General features: G+C 48.0%; 1 long non-coding RNA gene across 1 annotated transcript in view; it reads left to right on the top strand.

The window, feature by feature from the left end:
* Positions 1 to 16,692, top strand: part of LOC135420382 (uncharacterized) — a 249,349-nt gene extending 232,657 nt beyond the window's left edge. Inside the window, exons 7-12 of the long non-coding RNA XR_010433501.1 lie at positions 6,382 to 6,544; positions 7,332 to 7,648; positions 7,720 to 7,846; positions 11,885 to 11,978; positions 12,898 to 13,119; positions 16,168 to 16,692. This is a non-coding gene — a long non-coding RNA (uncharacterized LOC135420382). The remainder of the gene's footprint in view (positions 1 to 6,381; positions 6,545 to 7,331; positions 7,649 to 7,719; positions 7,847 to 11,884; positions 11,979 to 12,897; positions 13,120 to 16,167) is intronic.
* Positions 16,693 to 17,573: the final 881 nt, after the last annotated feature.

Below are 17,573 nucleotides of genomic sequence, written 5' to 3' on the forward strand. Positions count from 1 at the left end.
GATCTGTGCATCCAGGTTTCTGCATTATGGGAAGAAAAGCAGAGTACTCCAACATTCAGAGCCCCTGAGGGGCAGATATAAGTCGCTGGCATCGTTGCATCTGGAGGGTTTGGTATGTGACATAAGTTTACTTATGCAGTTAAGACCTTGAATTTGAAAACTGCTTTGAGATCTTGAGGTGGTCTGATCTTTCCAGAAAGACAAAACATTGCCATATTCACCTTCTCTTTCAAACCTTTTATTATAACTGCTTTCTGTGAGCACCAGATTTACACAAAAAATGTATAAAGCATTAAAAAGTCATTGCAGTCTGCCTGCTTTCCCCCACGGATTGCTGAAGTTTCTCAATTTTGTACTCAGTTTCCATCACTTGGGAGACACATACATCATGCCAATAGGATCCATAAATATTCTTAATCCCATTTTGCTGGCAATTTTCTCTTGCTTTAATCTAATGCAAATGGGATCCCGATTCATATGAGAAGCCCCTCTTCCACCTGGTTGCATTGCTAATAATGCTCCCCCTCCCTACCCCCGGTTGTATTTTGAACATAAACCCACTTTTATTTCATGTTTTATGTGACCTCTAGACTTTGAAATCCTTCAAGGGCACCCCAAAATACGCCCTCAGTTTCTACCAGTTGCCAGGCACTGGAGGAAATACTGGAGGCTGTTCAGAACAACAGCCACGAGGCAGAGATTTGGGTGTACTGGAGGCTCATCTGGCAGGGCCAAAAAAAGAAAACACTGCCTTTTGGGAGGGTTTCTTGGGCGCTCACCCCACGCCTGGGTGGTGGGCTGTTGTGGCCATGGCAGTTGAAGGGAGTGGGATCAGCCAGCATTAGGCTGCAGCTCCCAGTTTTGAGGAGGGCTGTTGCCTCACCGCGCTCTCCCGAGGTGTGTTCGGTGCGTGGCGGGACATGTCACCCTCATTAAGCCTCCTAACGTCACGCAGATCTGAGCCTGGTGATTTGCTTCTGGGACCACTGCCATGCCTCGGGGTGCCTGACGGGAGGATTATTTTTGTTCTTTGCAGAAGACACTGTTTTCCAAATGGATCATAAAAAGAAAAATGTGCTCGTAGGTGTTGAAAGAGCAAATGCTTTTGCATTTGACTGCACTGTGCTTTTTCTGGTTTCTCTGCTCTTTGGAAGCAAACAGGGACTTTCATCATGATTTTAAATTCTGGGTCGTTGCAGACTGGCTCTGTCCACATAACTGCAGTGAGGACTGTGATTCTGGGGGGAGGGCAACTGAGCAGTGTATGGTGACTCACAAAACAGACCCTCTGAGATCTGCTTTCTTAGCCAAGTTTCGCCCTTTGCATTTTCCTGGGTCTTTTCATTTTTGTTTTTGGTTCAGAAGCATTCACGCTCTCACACATCCCCAGGGTGTTTCTGGAGCTCCATTGGGGTGGCAGCTGTGCCTGGTTTGAAGCTCATTTCATCTGTTCTTGTGGAGATTATGGTAACCCACAATGCAGCTTTCCATGAGGCAGCCTGCCGTGCCATGTCCTGCCCATGATGCTCTAGTTACCTGTTCTTTCTTTATTCCATGTTACCAGAGACCCTCCTGGACCCATCCATGCTTGTCCTGGAGGTTGCTTTAGTTGCATTTTTTTTTCCCATGCCTCTGACTTTTAGCATGGGTTTCTCCAGGTCCTTCCCATGAAGTCCCTGGCACCTGCTCATACACTGATTTTGGAGGATTGTGGCCCTGGTTTTCTGTGCTATAATCTTTCAGTCCATTTGGAGACATTTATTAGCAGCTCCCCAGGCCTCCAGCTGGCCCACTCTCCTACACCAGCACACTTCTCCTTAGCCACCAAATGTGCTGGTCTGTTGTGAAATCCTTCCCCTGACTCATCCTTCTGATCCTTTTAAACTGCCCACTCAAAAAGCACATTGTAGGCTGGGATGAGGAACTCACCCGGGCTTGAGCTGTGCTGGTGCCTCATCAAGCATCTCTGAAGCTTCTGGAAAGGCGACAGTTTCCACCAGAGCCTGATGTAGAGGGACATGAGTTTGTGTCTTGTCTGACTGCCAGGGAAAAGTCCTGAATTTGCTGAACCAAAAAGGCCATGGCCTTCACATGCTGGAAGGCAGGTTTGGCTGGGAAAGTGTCTGGGGAAAGGCTGAGTCTGATGTCAGATATTTATTCTCTGCTGCTGGTGTTTTGGATATGGTGATATCTCCTTTATTGCTCAGTACTTTCAAAAAGCTTCTTTTTGTGAGGTCAGCAAACACAATTTTTTGGGTGCTTTTTTCAGGCATTGCAGGAGAAGGAGCCAGTGGGGCTGTGAGAGAGGATGTCACTCCCTATCTCAAGATGGGTCCTCACTGGGCACCATGGAGGCACAGCTGGCACTCTGTGAGTGGCCAGAAGGAAATCAAAAGTAACCACAGCCTCTGTCACTGGATGTGCAGAGTTATCAAATCTTACCTGCTGTTAAAACCCCGTGAAAATGGCAACAGCAGTTTCAGAGAATTTTGTCTCTCTGTCATTTCATTTACCAACCATCTGAGCTCTGGTTGCAGGGTCTGTCTCTTTGGAGCAACCTTCCTAGGGGGGTGGATATTGTGTCTTTTCCCTGTGAATTCTTCATGGCACTGTTGATCTCCTGACTTAAATTTTTGATGCAATTAAGGGAAGCAGTATCATCAAACTGTCTGTGCAGGAAAGTGATGATCAGTGACAGCCTGAATGTGTCACATCAGCAACTTCCTACGAGGTACTTGCTACCTCCACAGAAGTTATTTGCAGATAGTTTTAGTTACTCTTTGACTTGCCCAAAGGGGAAAGAGTTGCTCAAAAAATAAAGAGGTCAGTGGGGGCTGCAGAGATTGTCCCTTATTTCTGTGTGGTCTTGGGAGGTCCTGTTTTCCCAGCCTGTAAAATGGAGGATATTCTTACCTGATGGAGGTGGGAAGTATGTTGAGATGTGCAGCGCACGTTTGCCAGGTACCAAACTGCAGAGGGAAAGGTAAATGGGCCCAGTGCTCTACAGCAAACCCAAACCACAGAGTTTGCTGCCACTCCTGGATAGAGCAGAACACAGCTGAGGTCCTCCTTGAAATCAAAGGGGAATGTGCCAAGCAAGCAGCCACCACTAGGAAACAACACACTGCCTGCACAGAGGTCTGAGTGCTGCAGCTCTGTACAGAGCATCACTGATGCTCAGCAAGTTCAGTTTCCAAACTGGGCACTAATAGTTATTTCTCCCTCGTGGGGCTGGTCTGGGAGCAGGATGCTCCCAATCTTGGTGTCAGGAGAGTGGCAGTGGTTGTGTATGAGCATGTGTCAGGTGGAAGAAAGAAGTGGCAAAGCAGCCTTGCAGATAAATGTTCTCACTGGTGGTTGTGTTTATGTGTGTCTGTTTATTTTAATTAACCTCCAAACAATGTATTTGATTTTTTTCTTAATTTTAAATATTGAACCCAGCTTCAAAGTGATCTCCTGAGGTAGTGGTTCAGATAATTCCTGGCAGAGAACAAGTTTTGGGTAAGAGCTGGAGCCTCATAATGAGGCCTTGAAACATAAAGCCATCACTTCATTTCCCCAGGTACCTGCGTGCCTGGAATACATCCTCCTTATACTCCTTTGTTTGAACTCTAGGAGGGGTGACAGAGTTATTAATTAAAACCGTGGCATGCACAAGGTTTGGAAAGGGAACAAGAAATGCAAAAGGAGTGATTTCCTCCTCCTCCTCCTCTCCTTCCCCTGCAATTTATTCTATTCCTGGTTTTCCATGTGATATCTTGTCCTTGCAAATAAAAAAAAAAAACAACCCACCTCCCCCATCCAGACTTATTTTGAGGAGGTGCTTGGGAACACCTTTTGCTTTGAACTGTATCCTCACTTTATTTCGTAGGTACGAAGGCAGCAGCAGGGACCCACCCACATGCTCCCTGGATTGGGGATATTGGCACTGTGCAAATATAACACAAAAAAACGTGTAGGCAGTAAATCCCTGTCCTGTTCTGGGGATATGAGGGAAGTTCACAGAAACACCTTTCGGTTCACAGCCCTGTTTGAGCCACTGATGTTGCCCCCATCTAGGTCAGGCTCTTGAAGTGGAAAGATATAGAGGGAGTTACAGGTGAAGACTACAGGTCAAATCAAGGAATCCAGTGCTGTTATCTCTTTTAGACAACAGTTCAGGGCCCATTATCCAGCAGAAAACCTACTTTGTAGCATCTGCTTCTCTGTAACCTTCTTGCCACTCTTCCCCATCGCTGAAGAAACTGGTGTCCTTACTGGCCCGGATGCTGCAAGCATAAGTGCATTGTCTGTAGTGATGTAATTTTAAAAAAATTAATATATTAAAAACATTTCCTTCCTCTACAATCATGATAATTTTTGAGCTTCCTGCAGTGGAACATTTTCTTAATTGAATTCCTAGTACATTGAACATCTCTAAAATGCATGAATGGCAATTTCATCTTGCTGGCTGCATTCTTGCAAGGGACACTCTTTGAGGACTGTTCATGAAACAAAGACCTTTTTCCCCTCTGAGGCCAAGGTTTTAACTCCTGTCTTTGCTTCACCAGTCAGCATCAGCCTTGTTTTCAGTGTGGTAGGTCCTTTGTTGGAGAAGAGCTCCTGTGTCTGTCACAGGAAACAGGTACATCTCTGCAAGAACTTTTAGGGAAAAAACAGAAAGACTAATGGGAAACAATCTCCTCTTCACAGGAGGTCTGAATTCTTCCCTCTCCTTCTTTGAAGGTCAGGGTCTATCACAAGCCAGCTGCATCACAGCTCCAGCAGAACATCTCTCCCTTGCTATCCAGCTTCATTATGGTTCCTATTGTCTCTTTTCTCCCAGGACAATGTTTAGCTGCACTTGGCTGCTCATGAGGGAAGGGAGCCCTCACAAGCAAACCTCTTGGGGCATGGAATAGTCCTGATAAAAAGCTGTTTATGTGCAGTGAGAAGATGCCTAGCTTGAAATCACCCTGCAGTCTTCCTCTGTGCTCCATTATAAGTGTGGCAGCAGGCAGGTAAATCCTGCTGGTTAACAGAGAACAGCTTTTTCCCCCTAAAAAATTGTTGAGTCCAGTTGTTTAGAAGGAAAGCATCAACTATCTGCTATGTCAGGAAACTGAGAACAAGCAAAAGTGCAAGGCATTTCACGCTGAATCTACAGGGCCAAAATGTGTGCAAGAACACCTTAAGCCCCTGGGGCTCAACACATCTGCCAACAGAAGTAGTAGTACAGGGACTGATTAGGCCATTTCAGTGTTTAGTGGTGATTTTGCAGAAGATGCTCTGTACTGAAGATGTTTTCCCATTTGGGTTAGCATAGGGATGCTCTCCTAAAACACTGAACGTGAACGATATTTTTAACTTAAAATGGCTGCTCAAAATACAAATAAGAGTGTAGCTAATTAAGCCCCTGATCATTTAAAATTACTGTATGTGGCTCAGGGAACATAGTCCCTATCAGTGAGGGCAGAGCACTTTGCTAAAGGTATGTCTAAAAACAGGTGCTACAGAGGGGAAGGAAGGTACTTTTCACCTCCCATCTACAGAACAAAACTGTGCCTTTTTTGTGTTAATTTTGATATTTTTCTAGTGTCTTTGATTTGCTACAGAGAAGAAACAAGAGATAACAAACACGAAATCTTCTACAGCTTCAGTGTCCTACTTTCCAGCTCTCCCCTTTTCATTGATCACCTGCATGGAGTGCAAGGCGTACATTTTACTCGAGGCCAGAGCAGATCAAAAACACTCAATATGTTATACATATGTTCAGTTAGGAAGTTAAATTAGGTTGCAGTTCAATGGGGAGGGTGGCAGAGTAAGGTTTTTTCCCTGCACAGCCCCAGTGACAGAGCAATTGATAATGGCTGTGTATTGTCACCTCTTGCCATCTTATAGACGGGATCCCTGGCTTGGTGACACTCAGCAGTGACATCCCACAAAAAATGAGTCTTCTTTGTGTCACAGTCTGGGGTCTTGCTTTAAAGAAAAAAAAAGAAAAAAGGAAAACACACACTAAAAAAAAAAGTATACAGCTGAGAATTTTAGGAGGGTGATCCAACCCCCTGCAGCCGGAGAAAGAGATTGTCATGACTCCTAACTCTGGTACTCTGGCTCAGACCCTAAATAGTTGAGGTCAAATTATTAATAGAGAAGGTGAGTGACAGATTCCAGACCCTCAAGTCAGGCTGCCTCCCAGCATTTTCTGCTTGTAAAAATAAGTAGCCTTTCTCCACTTCTAACAAAAATCTCTTCCCTGGCTCTCCTTGACGGTTCCCCCTCCTGTCTCCACCTCCAGAGATGTCTGAACAGTATAATTTCCTTTTATTTTTAGCCATCTTTCATGATTGAAAGTATCTCTGTGTCAAATAGAAAACGTTCCCATGAATTCCTCAACAGGCACTTACTGCAAGCAATTGATGAAAATGAAATATTTAATGGGGGTTTATACCTGTGGACTTGACGACACTGCTGCATCTCAAGAGCAAAACCGTGATGACATCCGGATGGATGGTCATGAGGCCAATCACCTCCCCAGCTTCAATGGTGCTTCTCTTTTGGAGTAAGTATTGGATCTGGCCTGGGGGGTGTGTGAGTTGGTGGCAGGTGAGCTTTGGGAAGCAGTGGCTGCTCCTGACACCAGAGTTTCCAGCTCTTCCTCCTGAAGCCCCAGTAGTGCTGCCTGAGGCAAAGCTGATGTTTCTCACTTGTCGGTAGCATGTGACTGCAGTGCTCTCCAGAGATCCAGCCGTGTCCACAGGCAGCTGTTCATCTCATCTAAGGTAAGAACCACTTGGAATCAGATCCAGATAAAGAAGACAGGCCTCACTTCTCTCTGCCCTTTCTCTCTTCCTAATCAGCTAATAACATCTCCTTCCTATGTACCCCCTTCTAGGCTGCCTCTCCTCCTTGAAGTGTCACTGCTCTGTCCCAAGCCACCTCCCAGGTGGCTTGTGCATCTCACAGCATCCTGGTGGAAAAGGGTGTGAGGAATCCTGTTGTGTCCTTAAAAATAAGGAGGTAGGACCCACCTTCTCACTGCTGCCCCCAAACATGGGTATCAGCCTAAGGAGGGTCTCCTTTGCTGCCTGTGTCAGTCCCTCGTGGTTTTCTGTTGCGAAAGCTGCAGAAGAGAGTTTTTGGTGTACTGCATCCACTTGGGAATCATAACACTACTGGAATTTATGAATCATAACTAATCACGTTGCCAGGTACAGGGAGGATTATACGATGTGTGATCTAATAACTCCAGGCTGTTTAATCACCTGTGGTAGGTTCTGAGCACGTTGCATGACAAGTAACACAGCTGACCTTTTAAGGTGAAATCACAAAAGGTGTTTCTTTCACAGGTGTTTCCTCACTTGGCTTGGCTACAGCATCCCTACAAGTAGCAGGACCTCCTTGCCTGGTGGAAGCAGGCGGGAGTGTTGTCCCACAGGTGTTGTCACATCTCAGAGGAATTTCCCACCGGGATTTCTGCGGCACTTTCAACGGCAAGGGAAGGAACTGAGTCTGAATTTTGCATGACATTGTTGTTGCAAGGTGTCCACAGGTGCCCAGAAGCCAACACGGCCTCCAAAGGAAGCTGGGAACATTCTGCCATCCCGGAGAAGACATGTCTGGGGCTGACCCAGGACTGTAATCCAGCCCTGCAGTTTATGTGCAGGTGAGTTGGGTAGAGTGAGAGTGAGCAAACCCATGCCTTTTGTGCATTGTTCATTCACTCCTGTCCCCCAGCCCCAGTGAAACACTTTTGCCCTATGAAGAGCAACCTCTGCCAAGAATAATGAAGATAATGAAGGTGCCACTTGCCTGGCTGTGACAGTCCCTTCCTGCTGCCACCCCAGCACCACAAGCAGCTGAGGTGAGTGCCACCAGCACAACGTTCTCAACAACCTCTTGGTCTAAGCTTAGCTTAACCAATACAGATAAATCTGCCGTGTGAACAGAACTGCGTTTAATTGCTGAGATAAATTCACAACAATTGCCCACATGATGTTCACCCTTCCAGGGGTTTTTGTGACCGAGCAGGGGTTTTCTGGGTAAACCCACGCTCTGCCCATGCTCTGGCAGCAGCTTTCCCAGACAGCCAAAGCACAGCTCCTGCTCTCGAACGCCTTCCCTGCGGCCCTTGGAGTGGTTTCAAGAGAAAAGCGAAACGGCGACATTTTAAACGTCGCCTCCCACGCAGTGTCTCTCTTCAGCCTCCGTTCCCACTTGCCGTGAGTTCAGAAGTCTCTGGTGGATCAGTCTACCCCCGGAAAACTGTGGGCTTGCCAAAATAGAAGCATTTTTGCAGAAGGCAGTGATTTGGCTGAATGTTTTGCCAGCACATGTCTCTGGGGTTTGCAATTTGTTTCAGCATTTTGTGTTTTTATTTTATTTTGGATTTCGTTTTCTTGTACACAATGCTACCAAAACAAAATATTTTAATGTTTGCAAATATTTATTTTTTTTGGGGGGGGGGGGGGGGGGGGAAGGAAACCAAGATTTACAAATACATTTTGCAATGCCAGGATTCCCTACCCAGCACTAGTCTCATTTTGCTGTCAGCTCACAGTATCAGCTCTGGTTACGTAGAAGACACTGTGAAAGGACCCGAATGTCTTTCCCACTAATATGCTTTACTTTCAGGATGGTGAATTATTTAAAATGCTTTCTATGGCCTTAGTCTTTCCTAAGTCCCAGTCTCATATTTCGTTAATGTCAGTCTCATAATCGATTATTTCTTTTCTGGTGGCAGCTGGCATCTCCTGTCAAGGACCAAGGTGCAGTTGATACCCTCCTGGTTGGTGATGGAGAGCAGAGCTGGGGTGATGCACTAATTCAACCAAAGCTGGGAATGTCTGTGACCTTCACAGCTGAGAGTGAGTTGGAGGAGAGCAAAGCCAAGAGCTGAGTAGAGAAATTAAACAAGCCAGGTGAAGCAGACACTAGGATTGGGATGGACCCTAAGCAGAGAGTGTGAGGCAAAACAAGAAAAGCTCTTTCAAGAAAATGGGAAGCATTTTAATTTGAAATACCTCTGTAAATGCTGTTTTCTGGCACCTGGGAAAACTACTCAGTAGTTTTACTCAGTCATAGCAGGAAAAGAGAGGGAAGAATAATGCATCCAGTGGAAATTCCTGCAGCTCTTGGCTCAGCAGACCATAATTGGAGACTGGAGCCTGCTCAGGACACTGGAGCTAACACCTCCACCCTTACAAGAGGTGGAATCTTGGGTGACCACAAGTGGTAAGCTTGGGATGTCATTAAAATAGCAACACCTGTGGCAGCACAGAGCCCTGAACTCCCAGCCGAGCAGTTTCATCCTGCTCCTGACTTAGAGGGAAGATGCCACCTACTAAATCACCCAAACCACTTCCTGCAGCACCTGGTTTTTCCTCGCATCTCCTATCCAAATAGTGACTAGACCCATGTGAAAAATGCTGGATCTGCTGGGCTGGGCATTGCTGGATCTGCACCACACATTGCCATCGGGACGGATGCAGGAGGACTAACATACAGAAGGAGTTACACCTATGCCCACACCATGGGCAGAACAGCAGCATGTTCCATCCTGGAATGCACCTCTCCAGCACTTGGCCTACCCTAATCAATGGCTGTTGTTCCTGGATGTGGACTGGAAGACAGGCAGAGACATCTCTTGTGCTGGCTGAAGCCTTCAGCAGGGAGGAGCACTGTGACCCTCTCACCTGCCTGCTTGCTCCTCAGCTTTCTCTTTCTCAAAGGCTTCAAGAAACTGCAGAGATTCTGAGATTTTTCTTTTTTCCTTTCTTGAAAGCGTGGCTAAAAATAGAGTATTGAAACCAAGCCCAGCCCAGAAAGCAGAGTGTGTAGGTGTGATGCAAACCAACACCTGGGGCTGTGAAGCATCCTGGGGGAGCTGGCACCCATCTGGCAGACGTGTTCTCTCTTTCCCCTCATTCTTTCTTTGGCACCTTGTCAGAGAGCACAGGAGATGCTGAACCTAAAGTAATCTTGTGTGAAAATAACCTACACATGTTGTTCTGGTTATGAGGAGAGGAGAACAAGGAGGAGGACAACAGTTTTCATTTGCAAAACTGTCTGAGACCCCTGAGCTGCTGCTGTGCTCTCTGATTTTATTTCCTGGCTGAAGGTTTCCAGAGGTGGCTGGTAGAAAACAGTGATGGCAGGTGCTGCTTTGTGGTGGTGGGCCAGGATATCTCTGAGGTGTAAATAGGCCAGCAGATGACATGCAGTGCACAGGGGTGATTTCTTGGACAGCACTGGGTGCCAAAGGGGGAAGGTTCAACAGAAAGGAGCTCCTCCAAGTGTCATGAAACCATGGAACCTGTAAGGAAGGCTTCTGTGGCAGTTGTCTCCTCAGTTATAGGTTTTCCATGGCTGCACAATGTGGACATGCGAGTCCCACAGTGCACCCCTCTCTCACACCCTCCCAGCAAGAATGTGGGCAGGTCTTGTGGGTGTGATGGGGAGACACAGGTCTCCCTTGAAGAAAGGGGATTTGTGGGGCCTTTGTATAGAGAGAGAAATCATAAACCATGTGTGTGACACTACCATAGTCCCCCCAGAAGACCTGTGCCTCCATCCTGCCATAGCAGAGGGGATTGGGGCAGGATGTTAACATGTAAATCCTTACACAGCCTGAGGACTACAGTTACCATGGATGAAGGGCTGTGGTGGACAGACATGGGCTTAATGTCTGTCATCTGTAATGCAGTGGAGACTGGTGTTTGGTACAAGGAGAATTTGCCCCTCTTGGGTGCAGTTAATTGCTTGACAATGCCATGACCTTGTGACAACTCAGATGCTCCCTCTGTGTGGCCAGAAGGGGCTGTGTGCAGCCTTAGGGATGGGAGGATTACCCTGGGGTTTGATGAAGAAGGTGGCACAGGCAGGAGAGTGCATGTACAGGGTGAGTTTTATGAGCTGCATTGGTCTGGCAATGCCCTACACAGGGGCACCTCTCGAGCACAGCACCCCAGATACTCCAGCAACCTGAGAGACAGTAATTCCCTTTCCTCCCTGCCATCCCCAACACCTCTGGTAGTGCTGGAAAATGGTAGGAAAGCAAGTATCCTCAGAGCAAGCCAAGTCAGAGAGCTATGAAGTTGGAAAGAGGGCTTTGAAAATCCAGGTGGGAACCAAATAGGCTGTGCTTTGAGTGGCAACTTCCCAGAGATGGGCTTCCAGGGACAGTCCATCTGGTGATGCCTGTGGACACCAGCCAAAAAAAAAAGGCATGAACGTTGCCAAGACCCCTCGTTAAACTCTCCTCCCCTCATCCACCACCCTTGCTGATGTAAGTGCATGGCTGGAAGCAGTTCATTCCCTATCAGCCCTTTCCTGCTTATCTGGAGCCAGCGGCGAGAGCAGGAGCTGCTCTCACAGAGGGACCCTGCAAATCCTGGGATGAACGCCCGGACCAAGAGCTATTTCCCAGGGGGATCGAGGTGGATTGGGTAATTAATCACAGCTTGTCTGGGGGAGGATGAGGAAGTCTGAATAAAGGTGTTAACGGCTCTTAAAGGCTTTCCTGGTTCACAGAGGGTGCTGCCTCAAACAGATTATCTGGAAATATTATTAACTGGAGTGGGAAAGGGGTTTTTTTCTCCTCTAGGTTCTTTGCAGCCACCCTAAATCTGCTTGAGCTGTTGAGACAGGTTTTATTGTGCAGGAGGTGGTGGGGGAGAGGTGTTGGCTGTCAGTGGGTCAGCAATTAATTGGTTTATTCCTTTCTCACGGTTATTTTCTGACCAACATCTGCTAAAGCCCCGGTGCCCGCTTTGTCCCAGCTCAGCAAACAAGAACCACAGGGATTTGCATGAGGGGACCTCAGGCCACGAGGGTGGCTTTGCAGGGGCTGCTGGGAGGTCCCTTGTCTTGCCAAGCCTCTTTCCCTGTTATCTGGTCTTAGGAGGAGGATGTGATTAGTGTTTTGTGCCATGGGATGTCAGCTGAGGGATGAGAACTGGGTGCCAAGAGGAGGAAAGAGCTGCCACAGATAGGTGGTAAGTGAAAGCAGAGACCTGCCCCCTTTGCTCCAAAGGAAACTTTCCTTCTAATGTCTTCATGGCCATCAGTTCAGACAAATGCTGTTTTCAGCCCCATGCTTCTCTCCCTGGAGAAGTGACCCTCAGCCACGTGTTTCTGGGTGAGGGTGGGCTCTCCTCCATCTGCTGCTGCCATCTGGGAAATCATTTCTGATTGATCCAGCTTAACTGAAGTGCCACTCCTGTTTACCTGTGGCTTTGTTACAGTTCTAGTAGGTTAGAAACAGAGGGTGCCATCCGAGCAGAAACCTTGTGCCCTTCCAGCTCAGCCCAGTCTCTGCCCCAGCTCTGCTGCTGTAAATGAGCTGCAGTGGGTGGTGGGGCTGTGCTGGCACAGCTATGCCAGGCAGTGGGGGCTCACTGTGAGCCCTACCAATGGCTCCCTCACAGTAATTGCTCTGATAGTTCTTCTGAGCTGGGAAATCACCTTTCAGATCAGAGCAGGGATAGAGAAAGAACATGGCTTTTGGCCTGAAGGATTTTGATAGCTGTAGCTTGGCATCATTTTGGCTTGGAGTGAAAAACATAAATTCTGAGTTCTAGAAAGGTGGTGGAGTGAGGACTGTGAAACTGCTGTGCGGGGTAGTCTGCTCTCTGCTGCACTTTCCTGGCCTCCCCCAGGCCTGCTGGGGAAGTGGGAAACCCCCTCCATGAGAAATTAATTGGAAATCACATCATCCACAGGGAATATTTCCCTGTTGCAGTGCTGCTACTTCTCTCCCAGCTCTCTCTATATATTTAATAGGCATTAGGCACTCTGAGCAGAGTCCCTTGGGCTGCTTTCTTCATGGTTGCATCGATTTCCAACAACTAAGTTAGCCCCAAAGAAAGCATAATGAAAGCAGCAGATTTCCAGGTCTCTCTTTTTCCTTTACAGAGGGCCATCCCTTTCACACATGAAGCACAGCGAGCCCAAACCGGATCCCCATTCTCCATGGAGATCAGCCTGCAGGGATGACGAGAGAAGCAGAGTGAGTCCCCAGCCCTCTCCAGAGCAGAACTGCAAAACCACAGGCTTCAGCAAAGCCCTTTGAGCCAGCCCACTTCCCAGCAGAGTGACTGTCCCTTTCTCTACACTCAGGCCTGGAAGTAATGACAGGTATGGAAAATCCATTACAAATAACTAATAACGCTCCGCGCAGCACTGCCGGCTCCATGAGCGCTTCCCCAGCTGCAGGGAGACCACAGGAGCACTCCCTGGAGCAAGCAGACACAGGTGGTGCTGGCATGTGTCTGGAAACAGCCCAAAGGTGGGGGGAGCCTGAATGTCTGGTGTTCTGGACCCTTCTCCTCTGCCATGGGACATCTCATCAAGCCCTGTGTTTCCAGGCAGCCCGATGTCAGCCCTAGGTGAGGCAGTGGTGGCAGAGCAGGGAGATAACCCTGTTTCCTTGAAGCAGAAATGTAATTTTGTGTTAAAATTGCTTTTTCCTCCCAGAAGGTCCTTAAGCATTCCCTAAGCTATTAAGAGGCAGAGGGGGATCTGGCTGGCCTGCCTGCAAGGCAGGGGTGGGTAAGAGGGGAAGGAACCAGGCTCTGCCTGGGTTGGCACTGGCGACCAGCACCTTAACCATGGAAAGGGAATGTTGGCCAAGGGCTCCAGCAAAACCCTGAAGCAGCAGATGTTGTCAAGTAGCTCCTACAGGCTCATATTGAACCCAAGGGCTGTGTCCACATCCAACAATGTAAGATTTTTCTCACGGGGTTTCCAGAGAGCATGGAGCAGGCCAGAACCAGGAGAGAGACAGGCTTTTTAATGTTGGACTGTTGTTACTGTGTAAAGTAAACCAGAAAGCAAAGGGTCAGTGTTTCTAGTCTGCATGCAAACTTTGAACTAAGCCAAGCTCTTGCTTGTTCCAGTATCCCTTTCCTTCTTGAAGGATGTTTCTGGCATCATGTTTCTGGGGAAGGAAATCAGCCGTATGGTCAGCAGGGGGGCACACTGAACCTGCCAGTGCTTGATAAAGGCAGATCGATGCTTCAGGAGGAGCAACTGGACAAGGGGCTCATCACAGGCATCTTCCTCCTATGCTCTTTGCTTCCCTGCAGCCTCTAATTCTGCAAAGCACTTTGGATTGTAGCTACTGGGACTGAATGGATGTACCCAGTAGTCTTGTGTTGCCCACTGCAGCAATAGATATGCATAGTGTGCATGATGGAGAAGAGACAAGCCACTTGTTCTCATCTTGAAAAGCCTCCTGTTGCCAGGGAAGCACCAGGGCTCACACCCCAGCTTCTGTGTCATCAGTAACTCTACTGCTGTTGAAATTGCGTTGTCTCTCTTAATCATGAAAGGCTTATTTTCCCACACTGGAAAATGAATTCAGCACCACTGGCAAAGCTGGGGGCTGGGAAGTTTTAATTACTGTTTGTACAGTGCTCTGGGGCTCTGGGGTGAATGGTGCTGGAGGCCTGGGAAGGGTTATATTATATATTAGCAGTTACTTATGTTTTATTATATATCTGAGCTCTGTGGTCTTGTCTCTGTGGTCTCCTTCCTGATGCCTAAGGTGCAGTGGGGCTTCCTAACTCGAGCAGTACAAATACCCACCCTCCTGTCACTGCTACCACTGCTGAGCATCACTGCAGAGTATGAGGGAGACCTAGAAAGCCCAGTGTCCACCTACAGCCAAAATAAACTCAACCATTGTGTGCCTGTAAATACTCACCTGCTTTCTTTGGGGAAGGAGAACCCTAAAGCCCTTCTCTCATGGGGCTTTTACCACTAAAACATCTTTTCCTTAGGCAATGCAGCCACATCCTGCATTGACCTTCCTGTACCCTCCTTGTTCAGAACAACACCTTCTTAATTATAATCCATCAAATTCCTCTTTCCTCTACCTGGAAAAAACGGGATTTGGGGACAAGGAACAAACACAGAGTCATAAGTCTCTTTTCATGGGAAAGGAAATCAATCCAGCGCCCTGCTGGGAGCCCTGCTTTGCCTAAACCCTGGCAAAATGCAGTAAGAAGTTAAGGCTCTTAGCGGGCGAACATTACAAGAGCCCTATTAAGCACAGCTCAGGTCTTTGTGGTCAAGTGTTCCCTGCTGCACCCGGCGCTCCACGTTTTACACAACGGGGCGATTGTGGCCGCGCCGCTCTGGCATCGGCACCCTGCGAGTACCCACCGTGGGCTGCACAGGATGGGCTGCTCAGCAACCCCACAGGGCAAAGCCAGTGCTTTGGAAAAGGATTTTGCAGAGAATAGGAGTGTTTCAATGTTGGCAAAGGCCAGGAAAATGGACTCATTAGCTGTCAATTAGTATATGATCCCACACGTGTACAGCTGCGGGCGTGTGGTGGTGTCTCAGCTTATGACAGCATCCATGTGAAAATCAGGGAGAGAATATGATGACTTTGACCTCAATTTTTAATTTACACGCACACACACATTTGTGTTTTGGTGGCACACTTGGTTTTCTGACAGATACTTCCAAAATATTCCACTGATTACTGCAAGGGGCAAAACTGGAGTGACTTAAAAGTTGCCAAAGCTTCTCAAATGCAAAATCCCCTCCAAAAGATGTGCTTTCCCTCTCTAGCCAGCTATCACCTGGTGGTTCCTCCTGAATGGTGGGTCCTGGGGTGGTGGGCAGGCCCTTGCTGCCTGTGCCAGGCATAATGGGCAGGGCAGAGAGCACAGGCAAGGTCCCAAGGTGAGGACAAAGCCTGAGTATGACAGCACTGCAGTCACCACCCACTGCCAGCACTGCTTCCCATGTTTCCATCACAATCTGGGACAGACAGAAGGCAGGAAGAAGTTAGCTGAGCCTCTGTGCCCCTGATGCTGCTGCTCAGGGGGTTTTTTTTTACTGCCAGGTACATTATGGCTTCTGATAGGTGGCTGCTGGGTTGACACCTGTGGCTTTCTTGGAGCACTTGGTTCTAGGTCCAATGGGTTACCACGGCCACGTCACTGAAATCTGGCAAGGAAGGCATCCACCAGTCCTTTCAGCAGCACCAGAGTGTGTCAGGGTGTGATGGAGCCAGCCCAGCCCCGTGCCTGGGAAGGACAGAAAGGCAAGAGTGTAAACAGTCCGACTCACATCCCTCCAGCACTATCCCACTGGTGAGCAGATGTCAGAGGAATGTATTTTGCAATGGCTTTATTCAGTCTGGAGTAACTCCTGTTCTCTCTCTTTCAGGATATTCTTCTCTGCAGACCTGCCTGACAGAGAGTGAGGAGGGATCCAGAGTGAAGCCACAAAACTGATCCTGAGGAAGAAACACAGCTTGCCTCCCATCCTCCACCCCTGCAGACCCAAGGGGAGGGGCTGTCCGTGGATGTCCCTTTGGGTCAGAATCCTGGGCAAGGCAGCATCCCTGGGTGCTCAGCAGTCTCTTTGAGAGACTTTTTGTTTAGGTTGGCTGCTGCTGATCCCAGCCTGTCTTCAGCACACAGATGCTTTTAACCTCCTGAGGAGGGGTCTTAGTGGCCAGCAGCTGCTGAGGACACTGCCACAATTCAGCCATGTCCCTGCTCAGGGCACAGACTGTAAACACAGTAGAGAATCCAGGCCATATCCCAGCCCAGCTTGGCTGCCTGGCTTGAGGTCCTCATCACCCAGAATTTGGAGCTTGCCTCTTTTTCCATTACCTCTAAGCAGAAATGGTGAATGTTTCGGTAATGTTTCCTAAAAATAAAAATGTCAACAGAAAGAGCCATTTAATGACATGAGTCTGTGCATCTTTGGGCCCTGAGCAATCCACAAGCTGAGAAGAGAAATGCTGAAATAGCTCAGGAGTTTGAAGATACTCTGAGAAGGTTCCTTACTGCCCATGGATGCTTTCACCAGCATCACCTGGGGCAGGAGGGCTGTTTGAGAACTGCTTTCCCTCCCTAGGCAAATAGCCAATTTTCTCCAAAACCAGTCCATCTGTCCAATACTCTGCCTGATGGAAAAGCCTGTATCTGAAAAAAAGGCAACACAGCTTGTGTGACCGTGCTGAGGTGCCTGTAGTGTGTCAGCATGGGGACTGGGTACTGCTCCAGCACTTACATGGGGTGTTATGGCTTTCTTTGGGAAAGAAGTCAAAGGATATAGGCACCCTATGTTAGACTAGGCTTTGCTAAGCAGGAATGCATAAACTTGGTCCAGCCTATAATAGCCTTAAATGTCAAGGAGTGGCTTTTGATGCAAAACTCAGGAGCTGTCTTGACAGCAGCACAGGAGAGAAACCAGAGAGCAAGTACTTTGTGCAGCCTTTTGGGGAATGAGTGGATGAATCAGGGTGTAAAGATAACACAATTAACTCCTTCAGGCAGCTCAGGCAATGTTAAACCCCTGAAATTCAGGTTTTTGAGGAATGACCCTACTTAGCATCCTTGCTTGCCTTCCTCAAGCCCTACTCTGTACCCATCCAGATCTGATCCTTTGTAGGAGACAGGGACAGGAGCTTCTCCCAGCCAGCTGAACATGGATGGTGGATGCTCAGGTAATTAAAGAATTGGTATGAGCTGCATTAACCCATCTTCTGTGCCCCATCTAATTTGGCAGGTCTGATGGATGTGCTGCATGGTTACAGAGCCCAGAGCTCAGTACAGGAACGG

This window comes from Pseudopipra pipra, chromosome 11 (assembly GCF_036250125.1).
Source record: "Pseudopipra pipra isolate bDixPip1 chromosome 11, bDixPip1.hap1, whole genome shotgun sequence".
NCBI classification, from domain to species: Eukaryota; Metazoa; Chordata; class Aves; order Passeriformes; family Pipridae; genus Pseudopipra; species Pseudopipra pipra.